The sequence below is a fragment of the Gossypium raimondii genome, chromosome 2 (assembly GCF_025698545.1).
Source record: "Gossypium raimondii isolate GPD5lz chromosome 2, ASM2569854v1, whole genome shotgun sequence".
Lineage (NCBI taxonomy): Eukaryota > Viridiplantae > Streptophyta > Magnoliopsida > Malvales > Malvaceae > Gossypium > Gossypium raimondii.
In genome coordinates, this window is record NC_068566.1 from 47,324,059 (window position 1) to 47,340,177 (window position 16,119).

Below are 16,119 nucleotides of genomic sequence, written 5' to 3' on the forward strand. Positions count from 1 at the left end.
CTTGAATTTAACTTGATATTTTAGCTCCCCATAGTCTCCTTGTTATCTTTCTCTCTTGAGGGATATGGAAATTCTTTTGATTTCTAGGTGAAAATGATAAATTTTTGGTAAAAGGACCAAATTGTAAAAAAAGTAAAATTTTCTTTCTTCTCTTCGATTCTAACGTGAAATGCATGGAAAGATGGTGGAATGGTGGTTTTTCATCTTTCTTTCCACATATATATATACTAAATAGATTAATAATAAAATAATAAAATATCATTTAAAAATCAAATTAAAATATTAATAAACTAATAATTAATTAATTAATTAATCTAAAATATCACCAACATCATTATTGCCTTCTAGATTTCTCTCTCTTCTAATTGACCATTTTTCCCTTTATGTTCTTTTAAAATTCCATCCTTGAGTCATCACTTAATTTGGTAAAATTGCGATTTAGTCCCTCAAAATTCTTCACCTTTTCAATTTGGTCCTAATTCATCCATTTTCCTTGGTTTCTAGATTACTCTACCCTTAAAATATTTACACTATTGGTCCTTCAACTTTTCATATTTACACTTTAACCCCTTAAATTTTGAGTATTTACTCTTAGGCCACAAAATTTTTCTTACTTTTGCGATTTAATCTTTTCTTGAATTAATATGTCATAATATACTTTTCAATGTTGACATAACTCAAAATTACCCTTTTTATCACTTTATTTCCTTATTTTACTATATTAGAAATATTATCTTACTTTCTTACTGTAGTAATTTTTTTTGGGTGTTACAGCCGACAACCATCGCCTCCGGTAGTCGGAAAATTTTTTTTAAAACCCATTCGAAACCCTAGAGTTGGATCTAGGGATAAAACACCCAAAAAAGGCCGAGATTAGTGAAAAAAGAAAAGGAGGAAGAGGCCAGACGATTTCTTTCCTCTTCGGCGAGGCCTCAATGAAACCCTAAGGGGTTTCGAGGCTTCTCAAATCGGAGGTGGTTCTCGACAACGACTCTTAATAGGTAAAAATTTAAACTTTGTTTTTATTCTTATTTTTTCGAAAGAAGAAAAGAAAATAAAATGAACTTTTTTTTTATCTTCGTTGTTCTTTTTGTATTCAATTACTTTTTTTCTCCTTTTTTTGTGTTACAATGGTTTCGACTTTTATAGCCAAATAGATTATAAGATATTAGTTTTTTTTTGTTTTTTGTTTTCTCATTTTTTGTTCTACTATTCCTGCTTTTCTGCTTCTATGTTTTTGCTGTTCCAATTGTTCTCTTCTCTCTATTCTTTTTTTTGTAGGTTTTTCATGGTAAGGGGCTGAATCAACGACGGTGGAAAGGTACGCCCCTTACCATTTTGGTGAAATGGTGGCAGTGGCAGAAGAGGCAGACCTCAGGGCGTGGGGACTTCAGGAGGCGTGCCCGTTGATGTGGCAAAACGAAGGAGCGGTGGCGGCTGGTGAAGTCTTAGGGGATTAAGGTTTCTTTTTGTTTAGGTTTAGATAGTGGGTTTTGGGCCTTAGGGTTTTTTGGGCTTTTAGTTTTTTTTTTGTATTTGGGCTTGTAATATAGACTATTTAATGGACTTTTATTATTATTATTATTATTTGTTTTTTATTTGGCTGGACAAAACTGGGCTTCTACAAAGTTATTTTGAAGGTTCTAGCTAACCGACTTAAGACAGTTTTGGAGGACTTATTGATGAAGCTTAATAAACTTTTGTGCCGGGTCGTCTGGTTTCGGATAATGTCTTAATGGCATATGAATTAATGCATACTATTAAGAAGAAGAGGTCGGGGAAAAAAGGTTCGCTTACATTGAAGCTTGATATGAGTAAGACCTACGATAGGGTCGAGTGGGGTTTTATTAAAGCTATGATGCTCTAAATGGGTTTTGATGCCAGATGGGTTGAACTAATAATGCATTGCATTTCCTCTGTGCCGTATTCGATTATAGTTAATGATGGACAAAGTGAGGTCCGTTATCCTAGCAGAGGTTTACGTCAAGGAGACCCCGTTAGTCCATATTTATTTTTGATCTGCAATGAGGGTTTTTCGACTTTATTGACGTTAGCCAAAAGGGATAGTATTCTAGTGGGTGCAAAGGTTTGTCGAGGTAGCCTTTCGGTGACGCACATTTTTTTTGCTGACGATAGCATTATTTTTGGTGAGGTTACGGAAAGAGGGAGTCAGGTGATTACAAGTATTCTTGAGAAATACGAAAGGTTTTCGGGTCAACAAGTAAATTTTGAGAAATCTATCATTTTCTTCAGTTCAAATGTGGAGGAAGGAATGTGTATTTGGATTGTTAATCAGTTGGTGTGCGACGTTCTACCAATGTGGAACGATATTTAGGGCTTCCAACATTGGTTGTAAGAAGTAAAAAAGAAGCTTTCTCTCATCTTTGTGACAAGATGTGCAATCAAGTTAATATTGGACTAATCGCTATCTCTCCCAGGGAGGGAAAAAGGTCTATATTAAGTCGGTACTACAAGCTTTGCATATCTATTCTTTGACATTTTTACTTCCCAAAACTCTTTGTCATGAGTTAGAAAGAATTATGAATATGTTTTGGTGGCAGAAAAGCATTACTCGTAAAGTTATGCATTGGTGTAGTTGGTTTGAATTAAGTAAACCTAAGGATCAAGGGGGAATAAGTTTTAGTGACCACTGTAAGTTCATTATTGCCCTTTTGGCAAAGCAGGTTGGTGGTTTATAGTTAAACATGATTCGTTAGTTGCTTGTATCTTTTAAGCCTAGTTTAGTGAGATAAAGGTACTATATTTGAAATCAACACAACCAATGGTCCTAGTTCTAACATACCCTAGTGAACAATCCTCATTTTTGTACCTCAAAGGCTTGATATCTCACTACTAAATTCTTCTCCTTGAGAATTTAGGTTGTAAAACCATTCAGAAAATAGTTATGTTCTCACAAATAATGTTCTTTATTGAACAAATAGTGCTCTTTAAAAAAAAAGTTTATCAAGCTATACAAGTTCTCTCATATATATAAAGATTTTCGAGACTTGCTAACATATCAAAGATCAATCACAATTCCATCTAAATAGTAGTTAAAATAGCCAAATTTAATATACTATTAACGACCAAAGAGGATTGTTGGTAGATAAGCTTTCAAGTTTTGATCCGATCAAGGAATTTGATATAATTGATCAAATGTGATCCCCGGGATAGGTTTCTCCATGTGAATTAATCTTCAATGATGGACTTGAATCATTCCACAATATTAACACAACCCAAGGATTTGATTAAATAAATTGTCAAACTTTCAAATAAGTCAAGTTGTTATTTTGTCACAGTGGTGCTGGAAGTGACACTTCCATTAACACATTGCAGCAACTTCAAAATATGTCAACAATTTACCATAAATCTAAAATAAAATCAAATGATGGTATGAAATAAATTAACTATACTAATTTTGTTGAACTTTTGACTACCACTATAAATTTTGTTGAGGTAGTTATGGTAGAAGTGCGAGGTACAGTTGTAGCACTACGTAGGTTACATAACTAGTCTTATTCGGAATTGATAATCTTTTGACTTAAAACATTACTGCATAACTTTTAAAAGTTAAAACTAGAATAAAGTAGAAAAAAAAAGAGTGAATGATAAAGTGTTTGTTAAAGTTTTATAAACCTCAAAACTAATATTTCTACAACATCTATTTTCACAATATTCATTTTTCTTAAATTTTTTTATTTTAAGCTGTGCCATATAAGATCTGATGTTTCATGGGGATTAAGTATGCTCTTCGGTAGCCTTTTTTTGTATGCTTTTCGATAACATTTTTTCTTTTTTCTTTTTTTTGAGTGTTAGGTTTTTTTCTATTGTAAGTATCTAAATGAATGATGGAAGCGGATTTGGCTGATTTACGACTGGAAGATGTTGAAGGAAATGGGAAAGGAGAGGGTTGAGAGATTGATTAGGATCCGGAATCGCTAGAGGAGAATATAGATCTGTGTTTGGTGGGTTGTTTTATCACTGCTACTACACTCAATTTTCAATCAATGAAGACGGTGTTGGCTAATATATGGCACCCTCTTGGTGGTGTTACTATTACTGATATAAGGGAGAACATATTCCTTTTTTGTTTTTATTGTGAATGGGTCACCATGGACCTTCAACAATCAGTTGTCAGTTTTTGCAGTTCTATCGAATGGTATGGATCCTCTTGAGACTCCGTTACTGAAAGTAGGATTTTGGGTGCAAGTTCACAATCTTCCCAGTGGTATGTATTCAGAATCAATAGCAAAACAGTTTGGTGATTTTATTGGTGAGTTTGTGGAGTATGATGAGAAGTCTGTGGCTGTGGGTCTGAGAAATTTCATGCGAATTCGGGTAATGGTGGATATTCAAAACCCTCTAAAGTGAAAGAAAAAACTCATCATTGGAAAGACAAAAGAAATATTTACCATTTTTAAATATGAAATATTGACGATATTTTGCTTCTTATGTGGGAGACTTGGCCATGGAGAACGTTTTTATCCCATTCGTATGGTGAAAGGAAGCAAAGAGTTGCCTCTAGGGTGGGATATTTCCTTTAAGGCGGTGGCAAAGAAGCCAATGATCGACGGCAGTGTCTGGTTGCGGAAACCAGGAGAAAATTGGGGAGGTAATTTTGGTGATTCTAATGCGGATAAGGGCAAAGCGGATTTGAATGCTAATTGTAATACTCAATTTTTTGCCCGGGCCCAACTACTCATTAAACTTAACCCAAAACCCAAATCACACCCGAGCCCACTTAGACCAAACCCATAACAGTCAGAGAGACCTTTAGCAGATTGAAGTAAACTGGCGCCTCCAGCTTCCCACGAACGTCGCCCTCGATGCATAAACGCTACAACACGTTCCCCTCGCACAACCCACGTTCTCTAACGCCCACACCTGCAACAAATCATGACTAGGAACAGAGATAATGACAGAAAATACAAGGGAAAAAATGTAAAAAGGAGAAGGTAGTTTTCGGAGTTTTTGATTCCCTTATTTCGGCTATTAAAGCCAAATAGAAATCTGTAATAGGGGCTAGCAAAAATTTTGTATGAAAATTAACAATAAAGTAAGAGAAAAAAACGATTTTGAAGGTGAAAGATTTTGACTTTTTTTTCTTTCTCTTCGATTCTTTTTACTGTTTTTATTTTGGTTTTTTTTCTTTTTGTTTCTTAAAATTAAAAAATAACAAAGAAGAGAGGAAATGAGAAAAACTTACCGTTGGGGGTGCCGTCGGAGTGCCCACACGTACATATATTTATATTTTATAATATTTTTCTTAGTTTATATACATAGATATACGTACATATATTTATATTTTATAATATTTTTATAGTTTTTATATATTTTATAATCCAAATATATATATTTTTATATAATGTATATGTATATATGCTATTCGAAACTTTTATAAATATATCTTTTAATCTTTTATATATACATATATGTTCATATTTTTATAATTACTAGTAAATTATGCTTACATTTTTTTATGTAAACTTTATATATTTTTTGATTATATTATTTTATTATTTTTGTATACATGTATATATGTGCATCAATATCTTATCATACTTTTAAAGAAAAATATATTTTGATTTTCTCAAAGTATTTAAATCATCCTATTTTATAAATTCCAAAATATTTGGCATTCATGATTTTCGAGAAAGATCGTGTCCTAACTTACTGGATCGTGATCATTTTTTCGATGAATTTAGCAAGCTAAGTATTTATTTCACAATAAATTTGCAATTTTCAAATAAAAGCTTATTCTCGGGAATTCAAAATGTCGGGTCCTAACTTACTGGTCGTGACATTTCGTCATCTCGAAATAAGAATTTCTAAAACAAAAAGCAATATTTGGTATTTTTAAGATTTAAAATATTGTGCCCTAACTTACTGGGTGTGGTGTTTTATTTCTTTGAAATGAGAATGTTTTATCATTTTAATACATTCACGGGTTAAAAATTTCTATTTAAAATCTTTTCAAATTTTCGACACCAAGACACAAAACAATCAATTTGGTACCGATTTTGGGCGTTACGAGGGTGCTAACCCTTCCTCGTGCATGTTCGACTCCGAACTGTTTTCTCAAATTTCGCAGACCAAAACCGTTTTTAAGGTGAGCCGATCACACCTCAATCAAGGATCGGTGGCGACTCCAATTTTTTTGTTTTTTCTAAAGTCGACAACTTATTTTTGTTTTCAAAAAAAATGGTTTCGACAGCTTGGCGACTCCACTGGGACTTAGAGAGTCGAGCCATAAATTGATTATTTTGTGTCTTTTTATTGAAAATTAAAGTTGTTCTAAATCATGATTTTCCTCTTTGCATTCATTGGTTTTATCATATGCTTGCTTGATTTATCTAAGTCCGTTAGTTTATTTGCATTTTGCATTTCATGGTCAATTTTACCCCTTTAGGTGGGAGTGAGAAACTAGTCCTTCGTGAGGTTTTCACCTCCGTGCAGGATAGTGGATCGCTTTTGGAATACATCTGTACCTATGTCTTCGTGAGATTTTCATCTCCGTGCAGCCATAGGGAAATGTATTCCCCTGAACTGAACTTGGTCCATATGAGCCTATAATGGGTGAGGATCGAGGAATCTGCTGGTTCAGGTACCCTTGCCCTAGAAGCCAAACCTCATATAATGAACCTTAGGAACCCACCCTAGGTAGAATTACTTTGAACCTTAGTAGACACCTAATTAGGAGTTTTTACTATTTCTTGGTTGTATTGTATTTAATTGTTACTGACTTTTTGTGTTTTATTCTGATTGCATGGCATTACAATTACATGGCATTCCATTATAAAGAGGCGTTGTTTCGTATTCGGTTGCTAGACAGAAAGTTTATCATGGGAAATGGGTTTCTTGATAAAGTGGAAGATAATACGGCTGCCTGAATATATTCCAAGAAACGCAAGAAGGGTGATGAAGGAATACATGACTTTACTTCGTGCCTCAAGGTCAAGTTGATTATTTAAGAGTTTCTGACATTCCAACTGCCTTAAAGAAGCTGAGGAGCATTACGGGGATGGGCAGACATTGGATTATAACCAGGATCAAGAAAAAAGGAGGTAAAGGAGATACCCCTTTTGAAGAGTTCGTGAGGTTTATCTTAGCATCCAGATGAAGAAGGAGAAGATGTCTTTGCTTAGAGTATGAGGCAAAGCCGTATATATATCCGCTTTATGTAAAGAAATTTGTCTTCTAGTAAAGTTTTCTAAATGGAATTGAATCAGAATCAACGTCTCTTTTTGCATTCATTTCATGCATTTGTATTACATTGCATCATATGCACTAAAATCCACCAAAAGAGCCTAATCAATTAAAATTATTCTTCAGTTAACCTGGAAACCAACCAGCCAACCCAGCCCCGTTACGGTACAAGAGCAAATCAAAGAATATGGATCAAAGATTAGAAAAGCTCGAGCAATTTCAAAAAGACGTGCAGGATCAGCTCCAGCAACAAATGAAGGAACAGCTTGAAAAAATTCAGCAGAAGTTGATGGACAAAATGGAGGAATCCCAAGGAAGCATGATAACCCAGTTAACTCAGTTCTTAACTGGTGGAAAAGATAAATGAAGGAGCCCTATAACAAATATTGAGGAGGAAGGCGAGGATGGACTCCAGTATCCTCCGGGCTTCACTCCCCCAAATGTACAGCCCCAAGTGGAAATGTGCCCGCGTAAATCTTCTGTTACCATTAGGCCTCAGCAATTTTAGGCTGATGCTTCAAAGGCGATGAATTACCAAACTGGATCAGGCTCTAGCCCTGAGAATATTCCCGTCAATCTTGTAGTCCCTGACTTCGATGAGGTGGTCGAAAAGGAAAAAGCAAATGAAGAATTGCCAAAGTAATTTGAAGAAAGGTAGAAGTGGGTCGAAGAGAAGTTCAAGGCGATGGAAAGTACTGAGAGATATGGTGGGATTGATGCTAAGGATTTGAGTTTAGTTCCAGACTTGGTGCTCCCTTACAAGTTCAAGATGCTAGAATTCGAGAAGTATAATGGAACTAGTTGCCCGGAAGCCCATGTCACTATGTTTTGTAGACGAATGGCTGGGTATGTCAATAATGATCAGTTATTGATACACTGTTTTCAAGATAGCCTCACGGGGGCAGCGTCTAAATGGTATAATCAATTAAACCGTGCTAGGATTAGCTCTTGGAGGGATTTAGCACGGGCTTTTATGAAATAGTACAGTAATGTAGCAGAAATGGTTCCTGACAGAATTACTTTGCAAAACATGGAGAAGAAGTCGAATAAAGGTTTCAGGCAGTACGCTCAGAGATGGAGGGAGGTTGCAGTTCAGGTCCAACCACCGCTCCTTGAAAGAGATATGGCGATACTCTTTATAAATACATTGAAGGCCCCATTCATCACACATATGTTGGGAAGTGCCACAAAAAGCTTTTCTGACATAGTTATGAGTGGTGAGATGATTGAGAGTGCTATTAGGAGCGGAAAGATTGATGTTGGAGGAAATAACAGAAAGCAAACCCCAAAGGAAAAAGAAAATGAGGTGAATAGCGTGAATATGTACAGCAAATCGATTATGGTGAATCAGCCAAGAAAGGTGGTTGCCAATCAGCAGGGTTCATCAAGACAAGAATCAGGTGTGAAGCAAGGTACTGAGAAACTCCAGTTCACGCCAATTCCAATGTCGTATAAGGAGCTTTATCAAAGCTTATTCGATGCGCACGTTGTTTCCCCTTTCTACTCAAAACCCCCACAGCCTCCGTACCCCAAATGGTACGACGCAAGTGCACAATGCGATTATCATGCAGGAATTATGGGACATTCTATAGAAAATTGCATTGCCTTTAAAAAAGTGGTTGAAAGGCTTATCAGTATGGGCGTTGTCAAATTTGACGATTCATCCAGTGCAGAAAATCCGCTACCTAATCACATTTGATAATGGGGTGAATGTGATGTATGAAGAAGTGTTGAGAGACGTTCACATCAATGTCATAGATGAAGACACAATCGAAAAGGGACCTTGTTAGATATCCACCTTTGTAAACCTGGGAGTGTTTTAAGCAATCGAACTGCAGAAGAAATATTTGTAGTATGTAGGGCTTATTTAGAGCAATGTTCAAAACACACTTGTTGCTTTTGGCCTAGAGGCAATAAGAATTCCTTTGTGAAGTAGGCTCGTGTCTAAATGTCGTTATTTTAATGAAATGCATCCTTGCGATCATTTTTGAACCAATATTCTTTCAGTCTATCTAACTAGTTATTCTTTCATTCTTTTGGATTTTCTTCCACATCATTCATTCATTCATAATCATATTGTACAGATAGTTCTTCATAAATTTATACATTTCTTTGTATATTCTTTGTTACCCACTATAGGTCCCCAGATATTAATGACTTGAATGACACTGCCGCAGATTTAGAATCTCCTTTTGAGCAAGACATGCGTTTAGAGGGATCTCATGACTTTGAAGATGACATAGATCGTAGTCTATCTCCAGACTTGTTGAGGATGGTAGAGCAAGAAGTGAACAAATTTTACCTCTTGAAGAGACAGTAAAAATTGTGACTTTAAGAGAACATGCATAACCGGATAAACGAAGCAAGACCTTGTTAAATTACTTCAAGAGTTCAAAGATGTCTTCGTATGGTTATACCAGGATATGCCCAGGTTAAGCACTAATATTGTAATCTGACAAATAGTATGACGTCAAAAATTTGTAGTATGTTCAAGATTCACATCATGAACGATGCAGTTAGAATTCTTTGCCGGGGCAATACCTTCTTCTCTGGCTTATCCCATTGAAGCCAAAGTTGTTATTTTTTCCGTATTTTTGTTAGATTTCATCCTAATTGAAGAGGAAGATCTAAAATTTTCTCGTCATAGTTAAATTTCGCCCCAAAAGGCTCTATGAGAGAAACTTGATGCCAAAGAAGATCTTTCGCATACAAAATGAAAGTAGAAGATCTTATGGGGAAGACCTTATTTGGAATAATATTGATTCTGATCGAAAGAGATGACCAATACTTGCCTAATACTATAAGTACAGATTCAATGCAAAAAAAGGAGAACAAAAAAACAAAAACAAAAAGAAACAAAAAAAACCTCCGCTGGGGCAATGGCTTTTTCTTTAGCTTATCACGGTTTTTTTCATTGAAGTTAAAATTCTTTCTCTTCGGGTATTGGCTGAGCTGAAGTAGGATAAAGATCCAATCTTGATATGATCAGTTGAACTTAATTGAAGGAAAAAGGCTAAAAGTAATTCGTCGCGGTCAGATGTACCAAAAACGGATGATGCGAGCTTACAACAAAAAAGGGGTTCGTCCTAGAGAATTTCACGAGGAAGACCTAGTATTGAAAAAGATCCTTCCTCTATAAAAGAATTTTAGAGAAAAATGAGTAAACTTGGGAATGTCCTTATGTTGTAAAGAAGACATTTTCCGGAGGAGCACTGATCTTGAGTGAGATGGATAGTAAAACTTGTCTAATCCTGTAAACTCAGATTCAATCAAGAAATGCTTCGCTTAAAGATGGAGAGGATCAAGGTAAAAACCCGCAAATGGCACTTTGAGTCGTAAAAAAAAAGAAAAGAAAAAAGAGATGAGATGTGATGTGAAAAAAATGAAAATGAAAAATGAAAAATGGAAAAAGTAAAAGTGGAGAGGCTAAGGTGAAAACTCGCAAGGGGCACCTTAGACCAAAGGGGATTTGAGTTGAAAACCTGAAAAAGGCGACTCAAATATTGATCAAAATGGGGCATGAGGTAATAAGAGTAGCTCAAATTTTGATTAGATTGGGGCATGCGGTGATCTTGCTATGCCTGAATCAACAAGAATGGGTACGCGACATCTTGGGGCATTGACAGAGTATTGTAGATATCCTAAACACATGTCAAACTCAGAATGGTCTTCAGGAAGTTTGTACAGAGAAGTTCAAGCTGCGTTATCTGGGGCACCTAGTCTCCATACTATTTAGATTGAATTGCCTGTTCTTGGAATACTTCATTCTTTTTTAAGATACGAGTCAATTCCTCTTGTATTCTTAATATTCTTGATAATATGTTCATTTCAAGCTATGTTCTCAAACCAATTCTATTTTATCTTTATTTTATTCTTTTTGCAAACGTGTTGCATTAGAATAATGATCAATAGACTAATAAAACTTTCACGAGGGAAGTTTTGCATATTACTCTAGAAGTTTCTAAATAATACAGTAACTTGAAACATGACTATTGTTTAGAACGCACCAAGTTTAAAGGTTGAAATATCTGGGAAGAAAAGGCCTAAATTGAGACTATCCCTTCAGATTTTGTTGTCAAAACATTGATTGAACAAGGTGACAAGATGTCGTGTTGGTGACAAAGTGTCAATGAACAAGTAAGCAATGATCACCTTGCAATAAGAAGAGGTTTCCTCGGAGAAAGAAATTCTTCATTTGTGCATAGGCATTTGGTATGACACCTTGAGAACGGTATAAAGGATCAAAGTGCTTCACCTTGCGATAAGAGAAGATTGAGAAGTCATATTTTTCTACCCTTGGGTTACAGTGCAAAGATGATACAAATTTTGTGTCCCGGTAGATTAAACTTTGAAGTTCACGGCGGGGGCAATCTGATTAAGTATTTCTTTGGAGGTGCTAGCCAAGCAAGAAGGCTTTGTAGCACGTCAGTGATAAAGTCTTAATAAACTTTGAGCAATGATAACCTAAGCGGGATCATTCTCAGAAAGAATAATACTCTACATTCATTCAGATATCATTCATACATGTCTAGTTAGGAGCATTCGATTCATTCTGATCATGTCATCCTAATCACTAGGCATAATTAGGTTCATAAGTTGAATTATACAGGTCATGTTCCTCAGAGGACAAATCGGTGAAACTTCAGCCTTGCCTTCCTGAGTTTGCAGCGGAGCAGACTGAAGATAGCAGATCTTGCCTTCCTGTACTGACAGAGAAGCAGATCGAAGATACCAGCCTTGTCTCCTTGGGCAGTAGTGGAGTAGGTTGAAAATAACAGATTTTACCTTCCTGTACTGACAGCGAAGCAGATCAAAGACACCAATCTTGCCTCCCTGGGTTTGTAGCGGAGCAGACTGAATATAGCAGATCTTGCCTTCTTGTACTGACAATGAAGCATATCAAAGACACCAACCTTGCCTCCCTGGGTTTGCAGCGGAGCAGACTGAATATAGCAGATCTTGCCTTCCTGTACTGACAGAGAAGCAGATCGAAGATACCAGCCTTGTCTCCCTCGCAATAGTGGAGTAGGTTGAAAATAGCAGATCTTGCCTTCCTGTACTGACAGAGAAGCAGATCGAAGATACCAGCCTTGTCTCCCTCGCAATAGTGGAGTAGGTTGAAAATAGCAGATCTTGCCTTCCTGTACTGGCAGAGAAGCAGATCGAAGATACCAGCCTTGTCTCCCTGGGTAGTAGTGGAGTAGGTTAAAAATAGCAGATCTTGCCTTCTGTCTTGACAGAAGCGGTCGAAGATACCAACCTTGTCTCCACAGCGTGATTGAGTAGGTAAAAAATGGCAGATCTTGCCTTCCTGTACTGGCAGCGAAGCAAATCGAAGACATCAGTCTTATAGCCATGACGTTGCAATTAAAAAGATTGAAGCTACAATGGCGAATCTTATTTTCCTGGCGTCGCAGCGGAGCAGATTGAAGCCACAATGGCGGATCATATCTCTCTGGTGTTAAGGTTTGGATTAGCTGAAGTAGAGTGGATTGAAGCCGTGGGTAGCGAATCCTATCTCTTTAGCATTACAGAGGAAAAGATTGAAGCCACAACGACAGATCTTATTTCCTTGGCGGTGTAGTGGAGCAGATTGAAGCTACGACATCGGATCTGGTTTCCCCGACATTGCAATTAAAAAGATTGAAGCCACAACGGCGGATCTTACTTCCCTAGCGGTGTAGTGGAGCAGATTGAAGTCACAACGGCAGATCTGGTTTCCCCGACAGCGCAATTAAAAAGATCGAAGCCACAACGCCAGATCTTACTTCCCTAGCGGTGCATTGGAGCAGTTTGAAGTCTCAACGACAGATCTGGTTTCCCCAACAGCGCAATTAAAAAGATTGAAGCCACAACGACGGATCTTACTTCCCTGGCGGTGCAGTGGAGCAGATTGAAGTCACAACGGCAGATCTGGTTTCCCCGACAGCGTAATTAAAAAGATTAAAGCCACAACGGCAGATCTTACTTTCCTTGACGGTGTAGTGGAGCAGATTGAAGCTACGACAGCAGATCTGGTTTCCCCGACATTGCAATTAAAAAGATTGAAGCCACAATGGCGGATCTTACTTCCCTAGCGGTGCAGTGGAGCAGATTGAAGTCACAACGGCAGATCTGGTTTCCCCGACAGCGTAATTAAAAAGATCAAAGCCACAACGACGGATCTTACTTCCCTAGCGGTGCAGTGGAGCAGATTGAAGTCTCAACGGCAGATCTGGTTTCCCCGACAACGCAATTAAAAAGATTGAAGTCACAATGGCGGATCTTACTTCCCTGGCGGTGCAGTGGAGCAGGTTAAAGTCACAACAGCAGATCTGGTTTCCCCGACAGCGTAATTAAAAAGATTGAAGCCACAACGGCAGATCTTACTTCCCTGGCGGTGCAGTAGAGAAGATTGAAGTCACAACGGCGGATCTAGTTTCCCCGACAGCACAATTAAAAAGATTGAAGATACAGCGGCCTATTTTACTTCCCTGGTGGTGTAGTGGAGCAGATTGAAGTCACAACGGCGGATCTGATTTCCCCGACAGCGTAATTGAAAAGATTGAAGCCACAACGGTGGATCTTACCTCCTTAGCGGTGCAGTTGAATAGATTGAAGTTACGACGGCGGATCTTATTTCCTCGACATTGTAATTGGATAAATTGAAGAAGATAATCCTATCTCCCTGAAGCAGTGGAGCGGATTAACACCACGGATCTTATCTCTCCAAAATTGCAGTAGAGCAGATCGTATCAGACTCATCGTTGAAGTTGCAGCAGAATAAGTTGAAGTTACAAGTCCTATCTCCCTGATGTTGCAATGGAGTGGATTGAAGTACCAATTCCTATACCTCTGAAGATGCAGTAGGTTGGAATGGGGCTACTTGAAGAAGAATAGCACCAATGTCCAGTATGACCGGGCAAAATTGGGCTTTTTGGTCTTTGCTCTGTTCCCGTTACACGACAACGAGCAAAGAGGGGCAGCTATAATACTCAATTTTTAGCCTGGGCCCAACTACTCATTAAACTTAACCCAAAACCCAAATCACACCCGAGCCCACTTAGACCTAACCCTAATGGCCCAAACCCATAACAGTCAGAAAGACCTTTAGCAGATTGAAGTAAACTGGCGCCTCCAGCTTCCCACGAACGTTGCCCTCGATGCATGAACGCTACAACACGTTCCCCTCGCACAACCCACGTTCTCTAACGCCCACACCTGCAACAAATCACGACTAGGAGCAGAGATAATGATGAAAATACAAGGAAAAAATGTAAAAGGAGAAGGTAGTTTTGGGAGTTTTGATTCCCTTATTTGACTATTAAAGCCAAATAGAAATCTGTAATAGGGGCTAGCAAAAATTTTGTATGAAAATTAACAATAAAGTAAGAGAAAAAAACGATTTTGAAGGTGAAAGATTTTGACTTTTTTTTCTTTCTCTTCGATTCTTTTTACTGTTTTTATTTTGGTTTTTTTTTCTTTTTGTTTCTTAAAATTAAAAAATAACAAAGAAGAGAGGAAATGAGAGAAACTTACCGTTGGGGATGCCGTCGGAGTGCCCACACATCGCCGTCGAAGTCGGAGGGGCCTCAGATCTGCCGTGGAGGAGGCGGCGGCTTGGGGATGGCTTGGGTTAAGGAGAACCCTAGCAGAGAACCTTTTTTTTTTTCTTTCCCTCTGTTCTTAAAAGAAAATGAAATAGAGATTTTTTTTTTGTTTGTTAAAAGGAAATTTTTTGATTTTAGTATTAAAGAAAAGTGGTGCCGTTTAATGGCCCTGAAGTTGCCTTTTTATTCCAATGGTTTATTATCGCAATTGGTCCCTTTCCTTTTACAGTGCTTTTAAATTAAATTATTTATTTCTTATAAATTTGGCCACATGTTTTATAATTGTTTCAATTCAATCCGTATTGCAGCGCAGTGTTTTAGTGGAAGGGATAAATTTCTCTTTTGGTCCTCTACTATTAATTGTGTGTTTTAATTGGTCCATTCGTGTTTTATTATTTTCAAATTTACCCTTTTTTAAATTAAAGTTTAAATTAGTCCTTCTGTCATTTTCGCTGTTATTGTATTATTTGTTATTATTATTATTATTATATTTACATATATACGTGCATATGTATCTTATTTTATATATATATATATATATATATGGTTTTAAATACATATACATATCTTATATATTTTATTATTACTTTATTTTCTTAGTTTATATACATAGATATACGTACATATATTTGTATTTTATAATATTTTATAGTTTTATATATTTTATAATCCAAATATTTTTTTATAATGTATATGTATATACGCTATTCGAAACTTTTATAAATATATCTTTTAATCTTTTATATATATACATATATGTTCATATTTTTATAATTACTAGTATATTATGCTTACATTTTTTTATGTAAACTTTATATATTTTTTTGATTATATTATTTTATTATTTTTGTATACATGTATATATGTGCATCAATATCTTATCATACTTTTAAAGAAAAATATATTTTGATTTTCTCAAAGTATTTAAATCATCCTATTTTATAAATTCCAAAATATTTGGCATTCATGATTTTCGAGAAAGATCGTGTCCTAACTTGCTGGATCGTGATCATTTTTTCGATGAATTTAGCAAGCTAAGTATTTATTTCACAATAAATTTGCAATTTTCAAATAAAAGCTTATTCTCGGGAATTCAAAATGTCGGGTCCTAACTTACTGGTCGTGACATTTCGTCATCTCGAAATAAGAATTTCTAAAACAAAAAGCAATATTCGGTATTTTTAAGATTTAAAATATTGTGCCCTAACTTACTGGGTGTGGTGTTTTATTTCTTTGAAATGAGAATGTTTTATCATTTTAATACATTCACGGGTTAAAAATTTCTATTTAAAATCTTTTCAAATTTTCGACACCAAGACACAAA